Source organism: Triticum urartu, chromosome 4 (assembly GCF_003073215.2).
Source record: "Triticum urartu cultivar G1812 chromosome 4, Tu2.1, whole genome shotgun sequence".
Classification (NCBI taxonomy): domain Eukaryota; kingdom Viridiplantae; phylum Streptophyta; class Magnoliopsida; order Poales; family Poaceae; genus Triticum; species Triticum urartu.
In genome coordinates, this window is record NC_053025.1 from 430244179 (window position 1) to 430268577 (window position 24399).

The window sequence follows — 24399 nt, forward strand, 5'->3', positions numbered from 1 at the left end:
TGTCCGCTAAAAAAAGAAAAACCAGCGAACCGAAAAAAATGACTAGGGTTTTCTAACAAAAACCGAACCGGTTTTGTAAAAAAAACGAACGCACTAACCTCCGGCAAGGTCCGGCACGGTGGGGCTCCGGCGAGGGGCGGCGTGGCGCGGGGCGGCAGCGGCGTGGGCAGCAGGCGGCGCCGGCGTCTCGCGGCGAGGGCGGCGCGGCAAGGCGGCGGCTCGGCAACGGCATCGGGCGGTGGGGCGGCTTGCGGCGGGGTGGGGCTCCAAGGGGCGGGGTGGCGGTGGCTTTAAAGGGGGGGGGTGGTGCCTTGGGGGAGGGGGCACGGCGGGGACGAGGAGTCTGAGCCGGACTCCTGTCGGCGGCGGCGGCGGCGCGGCAGTCTCCTGCCAGGAGATGGCGGCGCGGGGCGAGGTGGGCGGCGGCTGGGCTTCGGCCCAGTCGGCCTAGGCGCGCTCCTTAAAAAAACAATTCCACGGAAACTCAGAAAAATCCTAGGAAATAAAATAAAATTCTAAAAATGCCAAAACAAATTTTCACCGTCTAAATAAAATATTCAGAACAAGATGAACATTTTCTTGGCCATAAAATGCAATTTTGGAAAACGTGCAATTTTTCTAATGCAAATAAAATCCAAATAAAATCAAATAAATGATTTTAATATTTTTCCTCCAATATTTCAATTATTTTGGAGAAGTCATATTATCTCCTCGCATATATTTTTAATTATGAAATATTTTCGGAGAGAAAAATAATTAAAACCAAAATCCTCGTTTCAATATTTGGTAAAACCCAAATATGAAAAAAGGGAAATCCCCAACTCTCTCCGAGGGTCCTTGAGTTGCTTAGGATTTTCGAGGATTGCGGAACGAAAATGCAATAAAATATGATATGCATGAATGATCTATGTATAACATTCCAAATTGAAAATTTGGGATGTTACAAACCTACCCCCCCTGAAGATGAATCTCGCCCCCGAGATTCGGGTTGGCTAGAAAATAGGTGTGGGTGGTGCTTGCGGAGATCATCCTCTCGTTCCCAGGTGGCTTCATCCTCGGTATGGTGGCTCCACTGAACTTTGCAAAACTTGATGACCTTGCCGCGGGTGACTCAACTGGCAAACTCTAAAATCTTTACTGGCTTCTCCTCATAAGTCAAATCACTGTCCAACTGAATCGCCTCCAAGGGTACTGTATCTCTTAACGGTATATCGACCATCTTAGCATGACACTTCTTTAACTACGAAACGTGGAACACGTCATGAACTCCTGACAATCCTTCAGGTAACTCCAACTTGTAGGAAACTTCTCCCATCTGTTCCAAAACACGATACGGTCCTACAAATCTCGGGGCTGACTTTCCTTTAACTCCAAAACGTTTCACTCCTCGCAAGGGTGATACTCACATATATGCTCTGACTCCAATTTCATAGGTTACTTCCTTGCGTTTCGAATCTGCATAACTCTTCTGTCTAGACTGAGCTATCTTCATTCTATCCCGAATCAGTTTAACCTTCTCTTCAGACTCCTTGATTAAGTCTAGTCCAAACAATTGCCGGTCTCCAACTTCATCCCACATCAACGGTGTTCTGCACCTTCGTCCATATAGGGCTTCGAACGGTGCCATCTTCAAACTGGCTTGGTAGCTATTGTTGTATGAGAACTCTGCATAAGGCAAATTGTCATCCCAACTAGATCCATAATCTAGCACACAGGCTCTCAACATGTCCTCCAGAATCTGATTGACTCTCTCGGTCTGTCCATCCGTCTGCGGATGAAATGCTGTAGTGAACTCTAATCTCATACCCAAAGTCTGGTGTAACTGATGCCAAAACTTTGAGGTAAACTGCGTTCCTTTGTCCGATACGATGGTCCTCGGGACTCCATGCAGACATACGATCCTGGACATATATATCTTGGCCAACTTTGCACTTGTATAAGTAGTTTTCACTGGGATAAAGTGAGCCACTTTGGTCAAACGATCAACTACTACCCATATGGAATTATATCCTGATTTGGTCCTGGGCAATCCGGTGATAAAGTCCATGCCAAGTTTATCACACTTCCATTCGGGTATTGGCATAGGTTGTAACAATCCTGCTGGCTTTTGATGCTCTGCCTTCACTCTGTGACATACATCACATACGGCTACATACTCGGCGATATCCTTCTTCATACCAGTCCACCAGAAACATTCCTTCAAATCCAAGTACATCTTGGTGTTTCCGGGGTGTATCGAGTAGGGTGAGTCATGAGCCTCCTGTAGTATTAACTTCCTGATCTCTGTGTTATTGGGCACGTATATCCGGTCCTCAAACCATAAGGTATCGTGCTCATCCTCACGAAAACCTTTGGCCTTTCCTTTGCTCATCTTCTCCTTTATCTCGGCAATCTCTTTGTCATCCTTCCGAGCTTCTCGAATCTTTCCCAATAATGTAGACTGTACCTCCATTGTTGCAACAAAACCTCAAGGAATAATATCTAATCGAGGTTCCATGACATCCTCTGCTAACTCCTGTGGCACTCCCTTACATGCAAGGATATTAGCATAACTCTTCCGGCTCAAAGCGTCGGCTACGACATTGGCCTTTCCTGGATGATAGTGCATTTTCATGTCATAATCCTTTATAAGCTCAACCATCTCCTTTGCCTAAGGTTCAGTTCCTTCTGCGTGAAGATGTACTTCAAACTCTTATGATCCGTGTACACATCACAACGGTTTCCAATAAGGTAACGTCTCCAAGTCTTCAATGCATGCACCACGGCTGCTAACTCCATATCATGCGTGGCATAATTCAACTCGTGAGGTTTTAGTTGTCGTGAGGCATATGAAACAACTCTTCCGTCCTGCATAAGTACACATCCAAGTCCCAAGCGAGAGGCGTCGCAATAAACTTGGAAGTCCTTATGTATATCTGGCAGCGTCAGTACGGGGGCTGTAGTCAAACGTTTCTTCAACTCCTGAAAGCTTGCCTCACAGTCTTCTGTCCATTTAAACTTGGTATCCTTCTTCAATAACTCCGTCATTGGCTTCGCAATTTTGGAAAAATTCTCAACGAATCTTCGATAGTATCCGTTGAGTCCAAGAAAACTGCGGATCTCGCTAACTGAAGTGGGTGCCAACCATCCAGTGACTGATTGAACCTTGGTGGGGTCTACTGCTATACCTTCTCCTGATATAACATGTCCAAGGAACCCGACTTCCTTCAACCAAAACTCGCATTTGCTGAACTTGGCATACAACTGATGTTCCCTGAGTTTCTCGAGAACTAAACGCAAATGCTCCTTGTGCTCCTCTTCATTCTTCGAGTATACCATAATATCATCAATGAATACCAGAACAAACTTGTCCAAATATTCCATGAACACCTTGTTCATCATGCTCATGAAATAGGCAGGGGCATTGGTCAGCCCAAACGACATGACCGTATACTCGTATAATCCGTACCGCGTGGTGAACGTTGTCTTTGGTATATCCTTCTCTCGAATCTTCAACTGATGCTATCCCGGTCGCAAATCGATCTTTGGAAACACTTTAGATCCTTGCAGCTGATCAAACAAATCATTGATCATCGGCAGTGGGTACTTGTTCTTGATCGTCACTTCATTCAAGGCCCGATAATCAACAACCATTCTTAGGGATTTATCCTTCTTCTCAACCAAAAGCACTGGGGCTCCCCAAGGTGATGAACTCCTTCGAATGTATCATTTCTCCAACAACTCCTTGATCTGTTTCTTAATTTCTTCCAGATCATTCGCGGGCATCCGATAGGGTCTCTTGGATGTTGGCCCTGTACCTGGCAATAGCTCTATGAAAAACTCAATGTCTCGATCCGGTGGCATGCCTGGTAACTCCTCTAGAAAAACATCCGGGTAATCCTTCACTACAGGCACTTCCTCCTGAACAACTCCCGTGAGGGTATTCACTTGGCTCCTCCTAGGCATGTGCCTAGATACATAATTAATCCTTTTTCCCTCCGGGGTGGTGAGATAAATCGACTTACTAGCACAGTCAATACTTCCTCCATACTTTGACATCCAGTCCATGCCTAATATCACATCCAATCCTTGTGACTCCAAGATAATTAGGTCGGACGGAAAAACATGGGTGCCAATGGTTAGGGGTATCTGGTCGCACCATCGGCTAGCCATAAACTCTGCTCTAGGTGAACTTACTAAGAGAGGGGTCCTAAGGGTTTGGGTTGGTAGTTTAAACTTATCCACAAATACCCTTGATATGTATGAATGAGATGCACCAGTATCAAATAGAACAAGAGCGGTAAATGACTTAACCAAAAACTTACCTATTACCGCGTCCGGCTGCTCTTCAACCTCCTCCACGTTAACATGGTTCACTTGTCCTTTGTTGAATGGATTGGGCTTCTTCCCAGCTCTCCCATTTCCGTTTCATTCTTTCCTTCAGGGCACTTCGTGGCATAGTGTCCAGTCTTCCCGCACTTGAAACAAGTAACGTGACTTAGATCTCTTTTGGCAGGTGTGGCTGGATTGGGGCGGTTCTGATTGTTATTGGCTCCGTTCCAATTCCCATTCTTAGTACCATTGTGATTATGCGATCCTCCTCCGGTGTGGTTATGACCTCCATGGTTATGAACAAGTCCTCCCGAGTTCGGGGTTAGGCGAGGCTTCTGCTGAGATCCTGAGTTATACCTCCCTTGTCCATACTTCCTCTTACGGCTCTCAATCGGCTGCTTCTTCCCTTCAATCATAAGAGCCTTATCTACCAACTCCTGGTAGTTGGTGAATGTTGCCACCATCAACTGCATGCTCATCTCATCATTCAGCCCTTCCATAAACTTCTCCTGCTTTGCGGCATCTGTAGTCACATCGTCAGGGGCATAGAGGGATAGCTTGCTAAACTCATCCACGTACTGAGCCACAGTATGGTTCCCCTGGCGTAAGTTGCGAAACTCACGCTTCTTCATACTCATAGCTCCAGTGGAGACATGGGCTATGCGGAAAGCTTGCTGAAACTGGTCCCATGTCACTGTGGCTATAGGGTAGGTGACAGTGTAATTCTCCCACCATGATGCTGCTGGTCCATCCAACTGATGTGCGGCAAAACACACCTTCTCAACATCAGTGCATCCTGTAGTGGTTAACTCGCTTCCAATCCTACGGAGCCAATCATCTGCAACTATAGGCTCGGTGCTACTGGAAAACACCGGTGGCTGCAACCTCAAAAATCAGGCTAAGTTATCAACTGGTGGTGGTGGATTGTTGTTGTTGTTGTGGTTCTGAACTAGCAACTGCATCAGGGTGTTCTGTTGCTGGATCAACTGAGTGAGCTCCGGCGGGAAGCAAATCCGGGGTCATGTCTCGAAGGCATCTGATGGGTTTAGATGGAAGATATTAGAATAGAATGAGGTCTAATGAGAAGGTACTGCCCATATGCACAAGAGACAAACACAATCATTTCACTCAATCAATCAAGCAAGGCATACAATCGATCTAACTATCGCAAAGGTGCTCGGACTACTCTATTTACATGGTGGAATACTACTAATCATTGGGTGGTCATCTAGAAATTTGGATCGGTGGAAGACTCCATGATATTTGCTCCAACTTCGTCTTCATAGTCATCATCACTCGGATCGGAGTCGGTGTCGTCGATGATGATGTAGTCCTCCGGACGAATCTCCTTGGGTTCTTCATCTTCTTCTACTGGAGTGGGGTCTCCCATTAATATTCTGATCTTCTTAATCAGGTCGTCATTCTTCTCCAGTAGTGTCGCAATTTCCTCCTCATATCCATCGCGTGTAGACTTAAGTTCTTCTTCCAGCTCGATGATCCTTGTCATCACCTTCTTCAAATCTATCATGTCTGCGCACATCTGATTCTCCTGGCATCGAATGTGTTGGTTTAACTCCTGGATGAAAGCTGCAATTGAACTATCCTTCCTGGTGCTGATCATCTCCCATTGCTCGTCTCGGCGCCCACATATCTGATAGATAGTGTCCTTAAGATCCTTGTGATATACTTCTCCAATGCGTCCCGTGGTGATGTGAGCTGCCATACTCTTTCCTAAACTCCAGGTTGGTGCGTCGAAGGAAAACTCTATAGGTTTAGTGACTGGCGTGAAGGTCCTTCCTAGAACTTGAACTTGAATCATCCATCGCTCCTCTTTTGGTAAAGTGGCGTTGTATGTCCCGGTGAAGCTTGGTATTCCTATGTTCAGGTACCTAGAGACTTCCTTCAAGTGTCGTCCAAAAGGTGCTTCTTCATCCGGTTGTGCAAACTTGTTCTTCATCTCCGCCATCCTAAAGAGTAGAAAATGGAGAGGAGTCAGAAATGAGAAGAGAATAGTGATCTAGGGCTTTAGTTTAGTGGTCGTGTCCTACACTCAGCGTGTGCTCTGATACCATCTTTGTAGCAACCCGACCTCAAACGGTCAAGTCTCTGTGCTTCCGTGTCATCCCTGGATCGGTAATGCTGACACACACAGTACTCGAAGGATTTATAACAGAGTAGCAATCACACACTTATTACAGAGGATGTCTCAAAAGAGAACTTATTACAATAATATGGCTTAAGGCCATCTAATACGATAACAACGGAAGGCTTGGAAGATGAAGTGAGTCCATCAACTCCAACGGCATAGCTGAGCTGCACGACAACGACCTAACGAACCTTACTCCTCGTCTGAAAAGTCTGCAACATAATACGTTGCAGCCCGAAAACGGGTCAGCACATGGAATATGCTGGCAAAGTAACACAGTAGAGCAAGAACAGAATAATGCTATTACTACCTGCAAATTTGGCTGGTGGAAAGCTCTACGGTTACAGTTTTGCGAAAAGCCAATTTTTCCCTACAACAAAGGAATAGATTTTAATTTAACTATCATGGTAGTTGAAATATCATTGAGAAGGTTCCTCCAACTCAACCCCAATTAAAGTGATTAATAACCCATCAATATTAATTAAGAGTGATGAGATACTTAAGATACTTCAAGTACTAGATACTCAAGATTGTCCATAACCGGGGACACGACTAACCATGATTAGTTTATACACTCTGTAGAGGTTTGCGCACTTTCCCCCACAAGACTCGATCACCTCCGTTAAATTTCTCGCACTGCATGATGTTTGAGAAACGGATGACCGAGCCACAGTCTTTCAGAAACATTAACTCTCTACTCCAGGTAGACCATACCAAACCTACAAAACCCACTACCTGCTGATCTACCTCTTCAAGAGCTTCACGTAACTTACTCAACCATGCTAGAGCCCATAATAGCTTGTGGCTGCACACGGAAGTTTCTACCATGAATAATCTCAACTCCCTTTGAGCCTGGGTGGCGGTCCATAGGGAGATCACACGGGTACTCCGGGATTTCCAAAAATACAGGCAACACTGGGTACTCCAGGTGCCTCAATCCACACAGATGTAAATTTAAGTTGCCACCTTAAGTTGAACCATTAATTAACAATCTCACATCTGTCATGGATTTCACTCACCCAAACCACGTCTACGAGCATAGCATAGCAATATAAGCAAAGCGTAGAAGTAACTCCCAAGGGTTGAACGTAATAGGGTAATAGGTTCTACCTCATCAACTACTTCCCAACCCACAAGTTAATGTCATCCTAATCATGCAATGTTTGAGGATTGGAACTAATGCATAAAAACTGGGTGATAAAGGGGTATGATCAAAGTGTTACTTGCCTTGCTGACTATACCAAACCTACAAAACCCACTACATGTTGCGTAACCTAGAGACTCCAAATAACACGCTTCGCACTCCGGGAATTCTATTGCAAACAAACAACAACATACATAAGCAATCAAGCTAGGAACACGGGTAAATCGCAAATAAGAAGATCTAACCAGAAAGTTCAACTTAAGAACTCCGGTTTGCAAAAAGAATCAAATCGAACGGAGCAACGAAACTCAAACGGCGAAAGAAACAAGATCCGTTTACTAATCTGGACCTAGGTCAAATTTTACAGTAGCAAAAAATTGTGCAAGTTGGTTAAGCGGAAAGAGGGTCTCGAGACGAAGATCTAGGCGCTTGAATCGCCTGATTCCGACTAACGAGCGAAAAGAAAAACTAAAACGAAAATCGGATCAGAAATCGCGATCAGAAATAATCGCGGATTAAATCTGATTAAAGAAAACTGACGAACAGGCTAACGAACGAGCGTTCGTTATCTGTAACTAATGGGCGAAAACCATTCGTTAAAACGAACGTCCGGACGAACGTCCGCTAAAAAAAGAAAAACCGGAAAGAAAAACTCGCGAACCGAAAAAACGACAAGGGTTTTCTAACGAAAACCGAACCGATTTTCTAAAAAAAACCGAACGCGCTAACCTCCGGCGAGGTCCGGCACGGCGGGGCTCCGGCGAGGGGCGGCGTGGCATGGGGTGGTGGCTCGCGGCGAGGGTGGCGCGGCAGCGCGGTAAGGTGGCGGTGGCGCGGCGGCTTGCGGCGGGGTGGGGCTCCAAGGGGCAGGGTGGCGGCCGCTTTAAAGGGGGGAGGGGCGGGGTGGTGCCTTGGGGGAGGGGGCACGGCGGGGACGAGGAGTCCAAGCCGGACTCCTGTTGTCGTCGGCGGCGCGGCAGTCTCCTGCCAGGAGATGGCGGCGCGGGGCGAGGTGGGCCGGCGGCTGGGCTTCGGCCCAGTCGGCCTAGGCGCACTCCTTTAAAAAAACAATTCCACCGAAACTCAGAAAAATCCTAGGAAATAAAATAAAATTCTAAAAATGCCAAAACAAATTTTCACTGTCTAAATAAAATATTCAGAACAAGAGGAACATTTTCTTGGCCCTAAAATGCAATTTTGAAAAACATGCAATTTTTCTAATGCAAATAAAATCCAAATAAAATCAAATAAATGATTTTAATATTTTTCCTCCAATATTTCAATTATTTTGGAGAAGTCATATTATCTCCTCTCATATATTTTTAATTATGAAATATTTTCGGAGAGAAAAATAATTAAAACCCAAATCCTCGTTTCAATATTTGTTAAAACCCAAATATGAAAACAGGGAAATCCCCAACTCTCTCTGAGGGTCCTTGAGTTTCTTAGGATTTTCGAGGATTACGGAACGAAAATGCAATAAAATATGATATGCATGAATGATCTATGTATAACATTCCAAATTGAAAATTTGGAATGTTACATCTGCGTGTGCAAAACTGGCTTGCACCCGTTGTATGTGGACGTAGAGCTTACCACACCCGATCATCATGTGGTGTCTCGGCACGACGAACTGTCGCAATGGTGCATACTCAGGGAGAACACTTGTACCTTGAAATTTAGTGAGGGTTCATCTTATAATGCTACCATCGTACTAAGAAAAATAGGATGCATAAAACATAAACATCACATGCAATCAAAATATGTGACATGATATGGCCATCATCTTCTTGTGCCTTTGATCTCCATCTCCAAAGTACCGTCATGATCTCCATCGTCACCAGCATGACACCATGATCTCCATCATCTTGATCTTTATCAATGTGTCGTCACATGGTTTTCTCGCCAACTATTGCTTTTGCAACTATTGCTATTGCATAGCGATAAAGTAAAGTAAAGCAATTATATGGCGCTTGCATCTTATGCAATAAAGAGACAACCATAAGGCTCCTGCCAGTTGCCGATAACTTTAACAAAACATGATCATCTTATACAACAATTTATATCTCATCACATCTTGACCATATCACATCACAACATGCCCTGCAAAAACAAGTTGGACGTTCTCTACTTTGTTGTTGCAAGTTTTACGTGGCTGCTACGGGCTGAGCAAGAACTGTTCTTACCTACGCATCAAAAATCACAATGCGGTATAGTGATTGCTTTTTGATCTTCAAAAAGAACCTTGTTCATTGAATCTGATTCAACTAAAGTTGGAGAAACTGACACCCACTAGCCACCTGTGTGCGAAGCACGTCGGTAGAACCAGTCTCGCGTAAGCGTACGCGTAATATCGGTCTGAGCCGCTTCATCCAACAATGTCGCTGAATCAAGAATCAACTAGTGACGGCAAGAAATATGTATATACCCACGCCCATAACTCCTTTGTGTTCTACTCGTGCATATAACATCTACGCATAGACCTGGCTCGGATGCCACTGTTGGGGACCACAGTAATTTCAAAAAAATCCTATGCACACGCAAGATCATGGTGATTCATAGCAACGAGAGGGGAGAGTGTTGTCCACGTACCCTCGTAGACCGTAAGAGGAAGCGTTATAACAACGCGGTTGATGTAGTCGTACGTCTTCACAATCGACCGTCCTAGTACCGAAAGTACGACACCTCCACGATCTGCACACGTTCGGCTCGGTGACGTCCCACAAACTCACGATCCAGTAGAATGTCGAGGGAGAGCTTCGTCAGCACAACGGCGTGATGACGGTGATGATGATGCTACCGGAACAGGGCTTCGCCTAAGCACCGCTACGATATGACCGAGGTGGATTATGGTGGAGGGGGGCACCGCACACGGCTAAGGGATCAATGATCAACTTGTGTGTCTATGCGGTGCCCCCTCCCCCGTATAAAAGGAGTGGAGGAGGGGGGAGGGTCGGCCCTCTATGGCGCGCCCTAGAGGAGTCCTACTCCCTCCGGGAGTAGGATTCCCCCCTTCCCTAGTTGGACTAGGAGAGAAGGAAGGGGGTGAGAGGGAGGAAGGAAAGGGGGGCGCCACCCCCCTTCCTAGCTCATTCGGACTAGAGGGGGAGGGGGGCGCGGCCTGCCCTAGCTGCCTCTCTCTCTCTCTCCACTAAAGCCCATTAGGGCCCATATACTTCCCGGGGGGTTCTGGTAACCCCCCGGTACTCCGGTATATGCCCGAACTTACTCGGAACCTTTCCGATGTCCAAACATAGGCTTCCAATATATCGATCTTTATGTCTCGACCATTTCGAGACTCCTCGTCATGCCTGTGATCACAACCAGTACTTCGAACATCCTTCGGTTCATCAAAACACATAAACTCATAATACCAATCGTCACCGAACGTTAAGCGTGTGGACCCTACGGGTTCGAGAACTATGTAGACATGATCAAGACATGTCTCCGGTCAATAACCAATAGCGGAAACTGGATGTTCATATTGGCTCCCACATATTCTACGAAGATCTTCATCGGTCAAACCGCATAACGATATACGTTGTTTCCTTTGTCATCGGTCTGTTACTTGCCCGAGGTTCGATCATTAGTATCTCAATACCTAGTTCAATCTCGTTACCGGCAAGTCTCTTTACTCATTCCGTAATGCATCATCCTGCAACTAACTCATTAGTCACATTGCTTTCAAGGCTTATATTGATGTGCATTACCGAGAAGGCCCAGAGATACCTCTCCAATAATCGGAGTGACAAATCCTAATCTCGATCTATGCCAACTCAACAAACACCATTGGAGACACCTGTAGAGCACCTTTATAATCACCCATTTATGTTGTGACGTTTGGTAGCACGCAAAGTTTTCCTCCGGTATTCGGGAGTTGCATGATCTCATAGTCATAGGAACATGTATAAGTTATGGAGAAAGCAATAGCAACAAACTAAATGATCATCGTGCTAAGCTAACGGATGGGTCAAGTCAATCACATCATTCTCTAATGATGTGATCCCGTTAATCAAATGACAACTCATGTCTATGGTTAGTAAACATAACCATCATTGATTCAACGAGCTAGTCAAGTAGAGGCAAACTAGTGACACTCTATTTGTCTATATATTCACACATGTACTAAGTTTCCGGTTAATACAATTCTACCATGAATAATAAACATTTATCATGATATAAGGACATATTAATAACAACTTTATTATTTCCTCTAGGGCATAGTTCATTCAGATTTCTATGTGTAGGGACACTAGTGCAGAACCGGGCAATAGCACCGGTTCGTAAGGCCCTTTAGTGCCGGTTTGGTAACTGGTGCTAAAGTGTAGGCACTAAAGGCCCCCCCTTTAGTACCAGTTCAGCACGAACCAGTGCTAAAGGGCAACCACGTGGCACGAGCCAGCTTCGGGGGCAGGGAGCCCTTTAGTACCGGTTGGTGTCACCAACCGGTATTAAAACGTTGGGGGGGTTGGGTTTATGATTTCTTTTTCATTTAATTTTGTGTTTTCCATTTAATTATTTTTCGTTTGCTGGTATTTTACGATACTACATATTGTACACATTATGCATATATATAAATAGAATTTCTAGTAGAACCGATCATAATATATATATATATATCATCGAATGTCTCAAAACCACCATTAATTAATTCACACATATATACACATGTATATATATATATATATACAATTTCTCCTAATTGGTGCCTTCGGAGCCAGTGGCATTAGCCCAGCTAATTGGTGCCTTCGGAGCACGATAACAATTGGAAGAGGTTCATGGGGGCGGTAGCGGGTAATAGTATTCTCCTTTGGGATCTTTGACTTGGTCGAGCAAAAATCCCGCAATTTCCTCTTGAATTGCTTCTATGCGGTCCTGTGCTAGGAGCTTGTCCCACACCTCTTTGAACTGTTAAGAAGGAGATCAATATGCATGTGTATTAGTTGTGTGACTAGATATCGATAATGGTGTAAAAAATTGTGAATAGTGTTCTGAAAATCGATATCATACCCACTCCTATCTTTGAGATTTGCTCCTTTCGGACGCCATCATGCGAATGTTCTCGCAAACGTAGTATGCACATAGATCATTCCCCGGTGCCTACTTCAGGGCCTTTACGAGAATGGAATTTGATCAGATAATAATTAATCAAGCATGATAATTAAAGAGATGGTAGCTAGCTAGTACTACTTAATTACTTACCTTGGGTCGATACCATTTCAGATTTTGTTTCCATGTGCCTGGAGTGGCCCTGATGAACTTTGCCCAAGCCCTGCCCGCCGACAAAGAAAATGAATAAATGGGTTATTAAATAGTTGTTATCAGGAAATGACGAACTAATTAAATAGGCCGAGATATAGTTAATAATGATTGAAATACCTGTTGACTATCCCCTTCACGATGGTGTAGTCACTTGCTTTCTTAAGTAGTGAGTCTAGTATTTCAACTGTTCCTTCATCAACTTTAATGATTAACAAGATCCAGTGAAATCTGCATGCACACACGTTTGCATGTCTTAATTAAGCGGGCATATGTAAGCAAAAACATGTAGCTAGCTAGTAGGGAAAAACAGAATTTGTAGTACAAGACAGTGTGACTCACTGGAAGTTGTAAGGAAGTAGTATATCTTCATTGTATTTGAGTTCCTTGAAGAACTGTAGCATGCTTTCCTCTACACTTTTTTCGTGATATGGATCTATTTTCCATGTGTATTCATTAATGGTATTTGGGTCAACGAACCCAATGCCATAGCGTCCACCTTTTTTCATTTCATAAATCTTCATCCTGCATAATACCACAAAAGAATATAGTGAGGATAATTACAGGTAATGATTGATCAAAATGATCACTACAGCTAGCTTGAGACTTAAATTACAGAAAGAAATCACTTACAGACAATAGCAACTGACGATAGATTTGTCGAGTGCGTCTTGATTGTATAGCTGAAATAGTTCTGAATACTCAACGGTCACAACTTTCTCATGGTAGTAATGATCCTTGTTGACATTCACCATGAGGGACTCTCGATTGGAAATCTTGGTAATGTCCATGTACCATTGATGCAATTCATACATTCTCGTTGGGAGCTTATTTACCTCCTCTGGCTCGACCAAAGGTTGGCCCCGGGCATATTTCTGTTTTATTTCCTCCTCTCTAGTCGGAGACATGGGCTCGATATCAAGGAGTTGTCCAACAGTGATCCCGATCAATTCAGCCTGCGCAATATGCTCCTCGGTTATTACCACATCGCCCACCCCGGGAACGTTAACGGTTTGCCCACAATAATATTGGGCGCGCCTACTCTCATGTGTTGTTGGCACAACAAGCGGGGGGATTGATTGCGCCGCCTGTTCTCCCAGCTGGGGAACGGTTTTAACGCTCCTTTTGCCAGCTGATTTGCTCGAGCTCGAGCTCGCCTCTTTTTGTAGACATGCTCGATTTAACTTCTTGATGTGGCGCTCATAGTCTGTGTCAACAGGCTTGGGAGCTGGTGCTCTAGCCATACGAATGAAGTGGTCAATCTTTTCCATATGCACTTTCTCCCTTGGCGGTGGTGGTGGTTTCGGTGCAAAATGGGCTTCCACCTCGGCCTTCGATATGGCTACGTTTTCCTCCTCAGACTTGTCATAAGGCCTCTGCGGAAGAGGCGCGAGGCTTGGACCATATTGAAATCACTTTCCTCCGCCTGTACCTCCAGTACTACCTCGACTTGTACCGCTACGCACCATAGCTGCGGCGGCTCTCTTCCATGATTGCTGAGGTGGCGAAGACGGCTGACGTGGCTGAGTTGGAGGAGGAGGAGTGTCCTGAAGCTGTGCCGGACTTGGAGGAGGAGTGGCCTGAAGCTGTGCCGGACTTGGAGGAGGAGTGGCCTGACGCTTTGCCGGACTTGGAGGAGGAGGAGTGGCCTAAAGCTGTGCCGGACTTGGAGGAGGAGTGGCCTAACGTGTTGGTGGACTTGGAGGAGCGGGAGTCTGCTGACTCGGTGGCGGACTGCGACGAGGAGTCGGATGACGCAGTGTCGGTGGCCTTCGAAAGATGATGCAATCCTTTCTCCATAGGATGATACGATGGTTGGCCTCTCCTAGTGTGTGCTCATCGTCACCTCCAGGAATGTCAAGCTCTAGCCCCGAATATTGGTCCACCACCTCATCAACCAAGACACGAGCATAGCCCGTTGGAATCGGGTTGCAATGGAAGGTTGCCTCGGGGGGATTTGTAAAAGCAAGGGCGTCCGCCACCTTCATGGATATGTTCTTCATTTTGAAGTGTAGCTCGCAGTTAGTGTTCTCCATGATGTCATCCACTGGGTAGCTATCCAGCAATGCGTCGTCCGGGGCGGAACCCATGCTGCTTCTCGACATGGATGGGACGGTGCTATCCAATGGTGGATCATCCACTAGCTGCTGAGACCCCCTTTGCTGGCTAAGTGAGTCGATCTGCTCCTGCTGCCGCTGGAATTTGACTGCCAAGTCCGCGTGCGCTGATTCTAGGCCTTGAAGGCGCTCATAGTCTAGCTTCCTCTGCTCCTCCTCCATATTCCTCTTCTTCTCCTCCGCAATCTTCTTTCTCGCACGGGTTCTGTAGTCGGTGTTCCAGTCCGAAAACCCCTCATACCATGGAATAGCGCCCATGCCTCGTGTTCTTCCCGGGTGTTCAGGATTTCCCAGGGCACGCGTAAGCTCGTCATTCTCTATGTTGGGCTCAAACAACCCCGATCGAGCCTCTTCTATTGCAACATGTAGCTTATCTTCAGCTCCGTCCAGACATGCCTTCTTCAAAACTTTGCCTGTCTTCGGGTCCAACTCCCCCCCATGCGCATAGAACCAAGTCCTGCACCTGGGGGGCCAGCTCAATGTTTCTGGAGTGACACCTGCATCCAGCATCTCTTTCTTAGACTTATCCCACTTAGGCATTCCCACCGCATAGCCACCTGGCCCCAGCTTATGGAACTTATCCTTTTTTGCGGCATTGGCCTTGTTTATTCTCGACCGTTCCTTAGATAATTCCGAATCCTTGAATTTCACGAAATCGTCCCAATGAGCACTTTGCTTCTCTAGTGTTCCCTCGAATACTGGAGTCTTCCTTCCTCCGTTGACGTACTTGGCCCATTCACAAATCTTGTGGTTCTTGAATGCAACCGCCATCTTCCTAAGAGCAGCGTCCTTGACTTTCTCCACATCTGCATCTGTGAAATGATCTGGTAGGGTGAAATGTTCCATGAGCATTTCCCAAAGCAGAAGTTTTTGTCTGTCGTCGACAAAAGTAACTCCTGGACGTGGCTTTGCTGGATCTCTCCATTCTTGAAGGGAGATCGGGAGTTGGTCCTTCACAAGAACTCCGCACTGACGAATGAACTTGTCCGCAATCTTCTTAGGCGCTAATGGTTCGCCTTTAGGTCTGATGGCCTCGATATTGTACTTTACGCCCTCCTTCAACTTTTTGTTCGGGCCACGTTTCCTGTTGCCTGAAGATTTGCTCGATCCGGATGGCTGAAAGAAGAAAGATCGATTCGTTAATATATCTTCAAGTCATTTAAAACATGTGATGATCACCAGATGCCTCCTTATATAAATATATATACCTCGCCGGTCTTTGTTGTTTCAAGATCAACATTTTCTTCATCATGTTCATAGTTCATGACTTCATCAATTCGGTCGTCGCCATCGAATATCATATCACCCTCCCTGGTGTTGTTTAGATATTCGGAGCCGTCATAATCTTCTTCATTCTGATCATCATCTGGCCCGCGAGGATTGCGTATGATATTGAACAAGGCCTCTTCTCCCTCTCTGCCGGTATTGTCCGCCATAGTTTTGTTTAACTAATCCAAAAGAAATATATTCAAAATATAATGCATGGATGCAATCAATTAATAAGGAAAAACTGAATCAATCATAGTACATAATAAGCATCATCGAATATAATCTCGAATACGTCGTCTTGAATAATAGATATAATATCGAATACATTGTCTCAAATAATAGATATAATCTCGAGTACATCATCTCGAATAATAGATATAATATCGAATACATCATTATCTAGCTAGCTAGCAAGCTAATAAAGATCGAATACTACAGAGTAATCTAGGCCACTCGCGGTTCCTGAGGTGCGGGCGGTGGACACCCAAAGAGAAGGAACCATCACTGGATCATAGCTCGGGTGATCTCCCAAAAGAACCTGCCAGGTATTGGAGAACCTCACGTCCATAGCAGCCATGTAGCGATGGACGTGCTCGTCCTCCTCCGTGACACGGCGATGTACCACCTCCGGCGGGGCCGTCTCCCTCCGCACCGAAAGTGGCCCACGCGAACGCCACCAAAGGAGATGAGGGTCGACGACGGGACCCGGGGCCGGGTTCCTCACCAAGCGTCGTGCCCCTGAAGGTAGCACCTCCCAGTGCCAGCCCGGCGGAGCCCAGTCCCGGACATGGGTCCTCTGAAGCAGGACGTCGTCGCGAACGGGTCGACGGCGAGGATGCGGGCCGGGCATCGTCGACAACAAATACTATATGCCGCAAAAGTAAAGTAACATTTTTAAATGATGGATTGTGATTTCATATATGCAAATTCTAAATTTTATAACTAAAACTAACATTTCTAATATTTCTATAACTAAAACTAACATTTCTAATATTTCTATAACTAAAAAACATTTCTATATAACTAACATTTCTAATATTTCTATATAACTAACATTTCTATATAACTAACATTTCTATAACTAAAACTAACATTTCTAATAATTCTATAACTAAAAAATAGAAAGATTGCTAACAATTCTATAAAAATGTGTGTGTGTGTGGTTGGCGGCCGGGGCACAACTCACCGGCGAGGCGCGATGATGGTGGGTGGTGACGGGGACGGGGATGGAGACGGAGACGGGGCGGCGACGACGGGGACGGGGCGGTGACGACGGGGACGGGGACGGGTCGGGCGGGGACGACGTACGGGAGGACGGGCTGGGCGGGGACGACGGGAGGACGGGGCACGGCGCGGCGACGGGGACGACGGGGATGGGGACGGCGACGGCGATGGACGGCGACGAGGACGGCGATGGGGGCGGCGATGAGGGGCGGCGGCGACGGGGCAGAGGAGAAAGAAGCAGGAGAGATGAGAAACTGGCAATTTTTTTGAAGTGTTTTCTTATATAGAACAACCTTTAGTACCGGTTGGAGCCACCAACCGGTACTAAAGGTCTGTTTTGGCCAGGCCAAGCGGCGGGAACGACACCCCTTTAGTCCGGGTGGTGGCTCCAACCGGTACTAAAGACCCCCCCTTTAGTACCGGTTGGAGCCACGACCCGGTACTAAAGGGTGTGCGCTGCCAGGAGAGGGACGCAAAAGTTTAGTCCCACCTCGCTAGCCGAGGGGCACTCGCACCTGCTTATAAGCCCCGCCATCGCTGCTGTCTCGAGCTCCTCTCTTAAGCAGGCCTTCTGGGCCTACCTCTTCTGCGATGCCCTGTTGGGCCTACTGGGCTAGCGGGCGTGCATCCTGGCCCAACTAGAATTTGGGTTTCTAGTCGTATGCAGGCCGCTGTGGCCCAGTAGGTGGGCTTTTTTTTCTTATTTTTTTCTTTATTTATTTTTGTTTTATTTATTTTAGAGTTGTTTTTTGCTGTATTTAGAGTTTGTTTGTGAATATTTTTGCTTTAGGTACAAAAAATTACAAACTTTCTGTTAGTACCGGTAGTTTACAAATTTGAATAGTTTAAATTTTGAATTATTTGAAATTTGTGTGAATCACTAGTTTGTGAATAACATAACTTTGAAAATAGATTTTTCAGTGATTCTTTTTTCTTATGTTTAATATTAGTGTGTTTTATCATTATATTCAATTTGGTAATGCTTAGGTTATTTAAAAAATGAAATGCCTTTGTAACGGATGAGTTTTCGTCCGAAACCCTGATGCTTCAAAAGAGATTGTCCATTTTGTACACGAAGTGCATCCAGTTTTTGTGGTAACCCTCTCTACTTTTTTGCACATGCTATGTGGGTGAAATTATGATACCATGCCAACTTTCAACCTTTTCTGAGTTCATTTGAAAATCTTTTCAATTTCAGGGTCATTTAGCTGAAAAAATCAGTAAATGCATGAAAGAATTTGCTTGCATGTAAAATTTCTTCGCGTTTCAAATGCCAAAACACATAACTAGCTACCCTAACTATTACAGAGATTCCCTCCTGGGTGTGAAACACAGAAGAAAGTGATGATAGTGAAGCCGATCACATCCCAAATCTTTGGGTGTGAAACTTTTTCTTCGCGTGTGTCCCTTTGCGCCGTAGCCATGGAAAATCTTCATCATTTAACTGGATGCTCGGGTCAATATTCACTGTGAATGGAGCAATTTCATCAAACTTTTCATAATCTCCTGACATGTCTGTCTTGTCATCCACTCCCACGACGTTTCTCTTCCCAGAAAGAACTATGTGCCGCTTTGGCTCATCGTACGATGCATTCGCTTCCTTATCTTTTCTTTTTCTTGGCTTGGTAGACATGTCCTTCACATAGAAAACCTGTGCCACATCATTGGCTAGGACGAATGGTTCGTCTGCATACGCAAGATTGTTGAGATCCACTGTTGTTATTCCGTATTGCGGGTCTTCCGTTACCTCGCCTCATGTCATATTGACCCGTTTGCACCGAAACAAAGGGACCTTCAAACCACGTCGATAGTCAAGTTCCCATATGTCCTGTATATAACCATAATATGTTTCCTTTCCCGTCTTGGTTTCTGCATCAAAGCAGACACCACTGTTTTGGTTGGTGATCTTCTTATCTTGGGCGATCGTGTAATATGTATTACCATTTATCTCGTACCCTTTGAATGTCATTATATTCGAAGATGGTAATTGGGACAACAAGTACAGGTCATCTTAAATAGAGGCGTCATGCATGGTACGTGTCTACAACCAGCTGGCGAAACTCCTGGTTTGTTCACGTGTAATCCAGTCATCAGACCGCTCCGGGTGTTTGGAACGTAGCAAATTATTGTGTTCATCCATATACGGAGCCACCAAGGAGAAATTCTGTAGAACTGTGCAGTGTGCTTCAGTGAGAGAATGTCCGTCCATACATATTATTTGTTCCCCTCCTAGCGTGCCTTTTCCATCCAGTCTGCCCTTATGCCGCGATTCAGGAACACCAATCGGCTTAAGGTCAGGAATAAAGTCAATAAAAAACTCAATGACCTCCTCATTTTCATGGCCCTTGGAGATGCTTCCTTCTGTCCTAGCACAGTTATGAACATATTTCCTTAAGACTCCCATGAACCTCTCAAAGGGGAACATATTGTGTAGAAATACAGGACCCAAAACATTAATCTCTTCACATAGGTGAACTAGGACGTGGGTCATGATGTTGAAGAAGGATGGTGGGAACACCAACTCGAAACTGACAAGACATTGCACCAAATCATTCTCTAACCTTGGTATGATTTCTGGATTGATTACCTTTTGAGAGATTGCATTGAGGAATGCACATAGCTTCACAATGGCTAATCGAACGTTTTCCGATAGAAGCCCCCTCAATGCAACCGAAAGCAGTTGCGTCATAGTCACGTGGCAGTCATGAGACTTTAGGTTCTGGAACTTTTTCTCTGCCATGTTTATTATTCCCTTTATATTCGACGAGAAGCTAGACGGTACCTTAATACTGAGCAGGCATTCAAAGTAGATTTCCTTCTCTTCTTTGGTAAGAGCATAGCTTGCATGACCCTGATGTATGCCGTCTTTTCCGTGCATACGTTGCTGGTCCTCCCGTGCCTCAGGTGTATCTTTTGTCTTCCCATACACGCCCAAGAAGCCAAGCAGGGTCACACAAAGATTCTTCGTCACGTGCATCACGTAGATTGTGGAGCGGACCTCTAGGTCTTTCCAATAGGGCAGGTCCCAAAATATAGATTTCTTCTTCCACATGGGTGCGCGTCCGTCAGCGTCATTCGGAACAGGTTGTCCACCAGGACCCTTTCCAAAGACCACCTTCAAATCCTTGACCATATCATGTACATCACCACCAGTATGGTGGCGAGGCTTCGTCCGGTGATCCGCCTCACCTTTGAAATGCTTGCCTTTCTTTCTTACGGGATTCCTGCTCGGAAGAAATTGACGATGTCCCAGGTACACATTCTTCTTACAATTAGCCAAATATATACTGTCGGTATCGTCCAAACAGTGCGTGCATGCGCGGTATCCCTTGTTTGTCTGTCCTGAAAGGTTATTGAGAGCAGGCCAATCATTGATGGTCACGAACAGCAACGCCATTAGGTCAAATTCTTCCCCCATGTGCTCATCCCACACACGTACACCTGTTCCATTCCACAGTTGTAAGAGTTCTTCAACTAATGGCCTTAGGTACACATCAATGTCGTTGCCGGGTTGCTTAGGGCCTTGTATGAGCACTGGCATCATAATGAACTTCCGCTTCATGCACAACCAAGGAGGAAGGTTATACAAACATAGAGTCACAGGCCAGGTGCTATGGTTGCTGCTCTGCTCCCCAAAAGGATTAATGCCATCTGTGCTTAGACCAAACCATACGTTCCTTGCGTCATCTGCAAACTCCTTCCCGTACTTTCTTTCGATTTTTCTCCACTACGACCCGTCAGCGGGTACTCTCAACTTTCTGTCTTTCTTACGGTCTTCTCTGTGCCATCGCATCGCCTTGGCATGCTCTTTGTTTTGGAACAAACGTTTCAACCGTGGTATTATAGGAGCATACCACACCACCTTGGTAGGAATCTTCTTCCTGGGGCGCTCGCCCTCGACATCACCAGGGTCATCGCGGCTGATCTTATAGCGCAATGCACCGCATACTAGGCAAGCGTTCAAATCCTCGTACTCACCGCGGTAGAGGATGCAATCATTAGGGCATGCATGTATCTTCTGCACCTCTAACCCTAGAGGGCAGACAGCCTTCTTTGCTTTGTACGTACTCTTGGGCAATTCGTTGTCCTTTGGAAGCATATTCTTTATCATTACCAGCAACTTTCCAAATCCCTTGTCAGATACACCATTCTCTGCCTTCCATTGTAGCAATTCCAGTGTGGTGCCCAGCTTTTTCTTGTCACCTACGCAATTCGGGTACAACAACTTTTTGTGATCCTCTAACATGCGCTGCAACTTCTTCTTCTCCAAATCACTTGCGCAGTTTCTCTTTGCATCGGCAATGGCCCGACCTAGATCATCAACGGGCTCATCCGATGCCTCTTCTTCAGCTTCTTCCCGCATTGCCGGCTCAGCTTCTTCCCGCATTACCGGCTCAGCCTCTTCCCTCATTATTGTATCATCGTATTCAGGGAACCCATGGCCAGGATAGCTGTCGTCGTCCTCTTCTTCTTCATTGTCTTCCATCATAACCCCTCTTTCTCCATGCTTGGTCCAAACATTATAGTGGGGCATGAAACCGGACTCAAATAGGTGGACGTGAATGGTTCTTGACGTAGAGTAATTGTGACCATTCTTACAGCCAGCACATGGACAAGGCATAAAACCATCCGCCCACTTGTTTGCCTCAGTCGCAAGCAGAAAAGTACGCACGCCATTAATGAACTCGGGACAACATCGGTCATCGTACATCCATTGCCGGCTCATCTTCAATACACAACACCAAAAACACCAAATTAATACAATACATAAAGTTCATACATAAAGATCATACAACACTTAAATGCAACAAACAAATAACTCTCTAGCTAAAGAATTTAAATGCAACAACAAATGCGATCAAGATCGCAACTAAGGTAACAATTGATCCAACAACATAATGATACCAAGCCTCACTATGAATGGCATATTTTCTAATCTTTCTAATCTTCAAGCGCATTTTCTCCATCTTAATCTTGTGATCATCGATGACATCGGCAACATGCAACTCCAATTCCATCTTCTCCCCCTCATTCTTTTCAATTTTTCCTTCAAATCCTCGTTTTCTCTTTCAACTAAATTTAACCTCTCGACAATAGGGTCGGCTGGAATTTCCGGTTCAACTACCTCCTACATACAAATATCTATGTCAACTTGATGGGCATAATTTGTCATAAACACGAAATGCAATGAATAGTTTTAAAAGAGAATATACGACATCCAAATCATAACCCGGACGAGGGCAGACGGGGGCGGATATCAAAACCATGGCACTATGTATGACAAAGAACGTATGGGTAAGATAATTATACGAGTAACTATATATCCAAATCACACAGACATCAATTTTTTATATAAAACTTCATGAACAAGAGGCTCACCACAAGGTGGTGCCGGCGACGGGACGTTGCGAGCGATCGACGGTGGTTACGACGGAGATTTAGAAGGTACTAAGTAAACCACACCTACATATGCAAACTAAGTGTTATGTTTGACCTCAAATTGCATATAAATCAAATACTAGCACATATATATAATTCCTCCCAAATTACTAAACTCAAAAATCAATCACTATATAAAGCATTGCACGAGCTAATCCAGCAATGAGAGATGAAAGGACAAAGTTGCTAAACTTTGTGATCATTTGAATGGATGGGGGCCTTCAAATCTTGACAAATTTTGGGCAAAATGTGTGATGAGCTTGAGAGGAAGAGGGAAAAGAACAGAGAGGAGAGGGGAAAGGGGAAGAACAGAGCGAGCTCAGGTGGGCGAAGGGTCTATGTAGGATGACCTTTAGTAACGGTTCATGATACGACCCGGTACTAAAGGTGCCGGAGGGGCCCTGGATTGACAACATCCTGCCACCACTCACTTAAGTACCGGTTCGTGGCACGAACCGATGCTGAAGGTTCGCCATGAACCGGTACTAATGAGAGCAGCCGGCTAGCCGTTGGAACCGGCACTAATGCACACATTAGTGCCGACTCAAATTCAAACCGGCACTAATGTGCTTCACGTTTAACCCTTTTTCTACTAGTGGGAAATAGACAATCCAAACTTCAAATGATATATGTGATGCATATGAAGCATTCTATAAAGTCATACTCAAAAGATATAAGTGAAGTGCAATGAGAATTCTATAAATCAACCATGGACTATCTCATACCAGCATGGTGCACCAAAGAAAAGTGAAAACTAAATGGTAAAGACGCTCCAAGATTTGCACATATCACGTGAACGAAACGAAACCGAAAACATACCGATACATGTTGAAGAAAGATGGGATGCCTTCCGGGGCATCCCCAAGCTTAGACACTCGAGTCTCCTTGAATATTTACTTGGGGTGCCTTGGTCATCCCCAAGCTTGAGCTCTTGCCTCTCCTCCTTCTCCTCATATCGAGACCTCCTCGATCCTTGATCACTTCATCCACACAAAACTCAACAGAAAGTTCGGTAAGATCGTTAGTATAATAAAGCAAATCACTACTCTAAGTACTGTTGCAAACCAATTCATATTTTGTCTTTGCATTGTAGCTACTGTAATATAACTTTTCCATGGCTTCATCCACTAATATAAATCGATAGTTTCATCAAAACAAGCAAACAATGCATCAAAAACAGAATATGTCTTAAACAGGACAGTCTATAGTAATCTGAACATTTACCATACTTCTTGTACTCTAACAATTTTGAAAAAATTAGGAAAAATAAACAATTTTTATAGAAAGACAGTGCAAAATGTTTTAGAACAGTTTGATGTTCCAGTAAAAAATGTAAAATCACGCACTACAGCCAAAGTTTCTGTTTTGCACCGCACAAACCAACAAGCAATGTAAACATCCTAAAGGCAAATATTGGCACATTATTTTTATAATACAATGGAATTGTACCAGGGGATAATTATTTTTGTTAAAAATTTTCTGTAATCAGG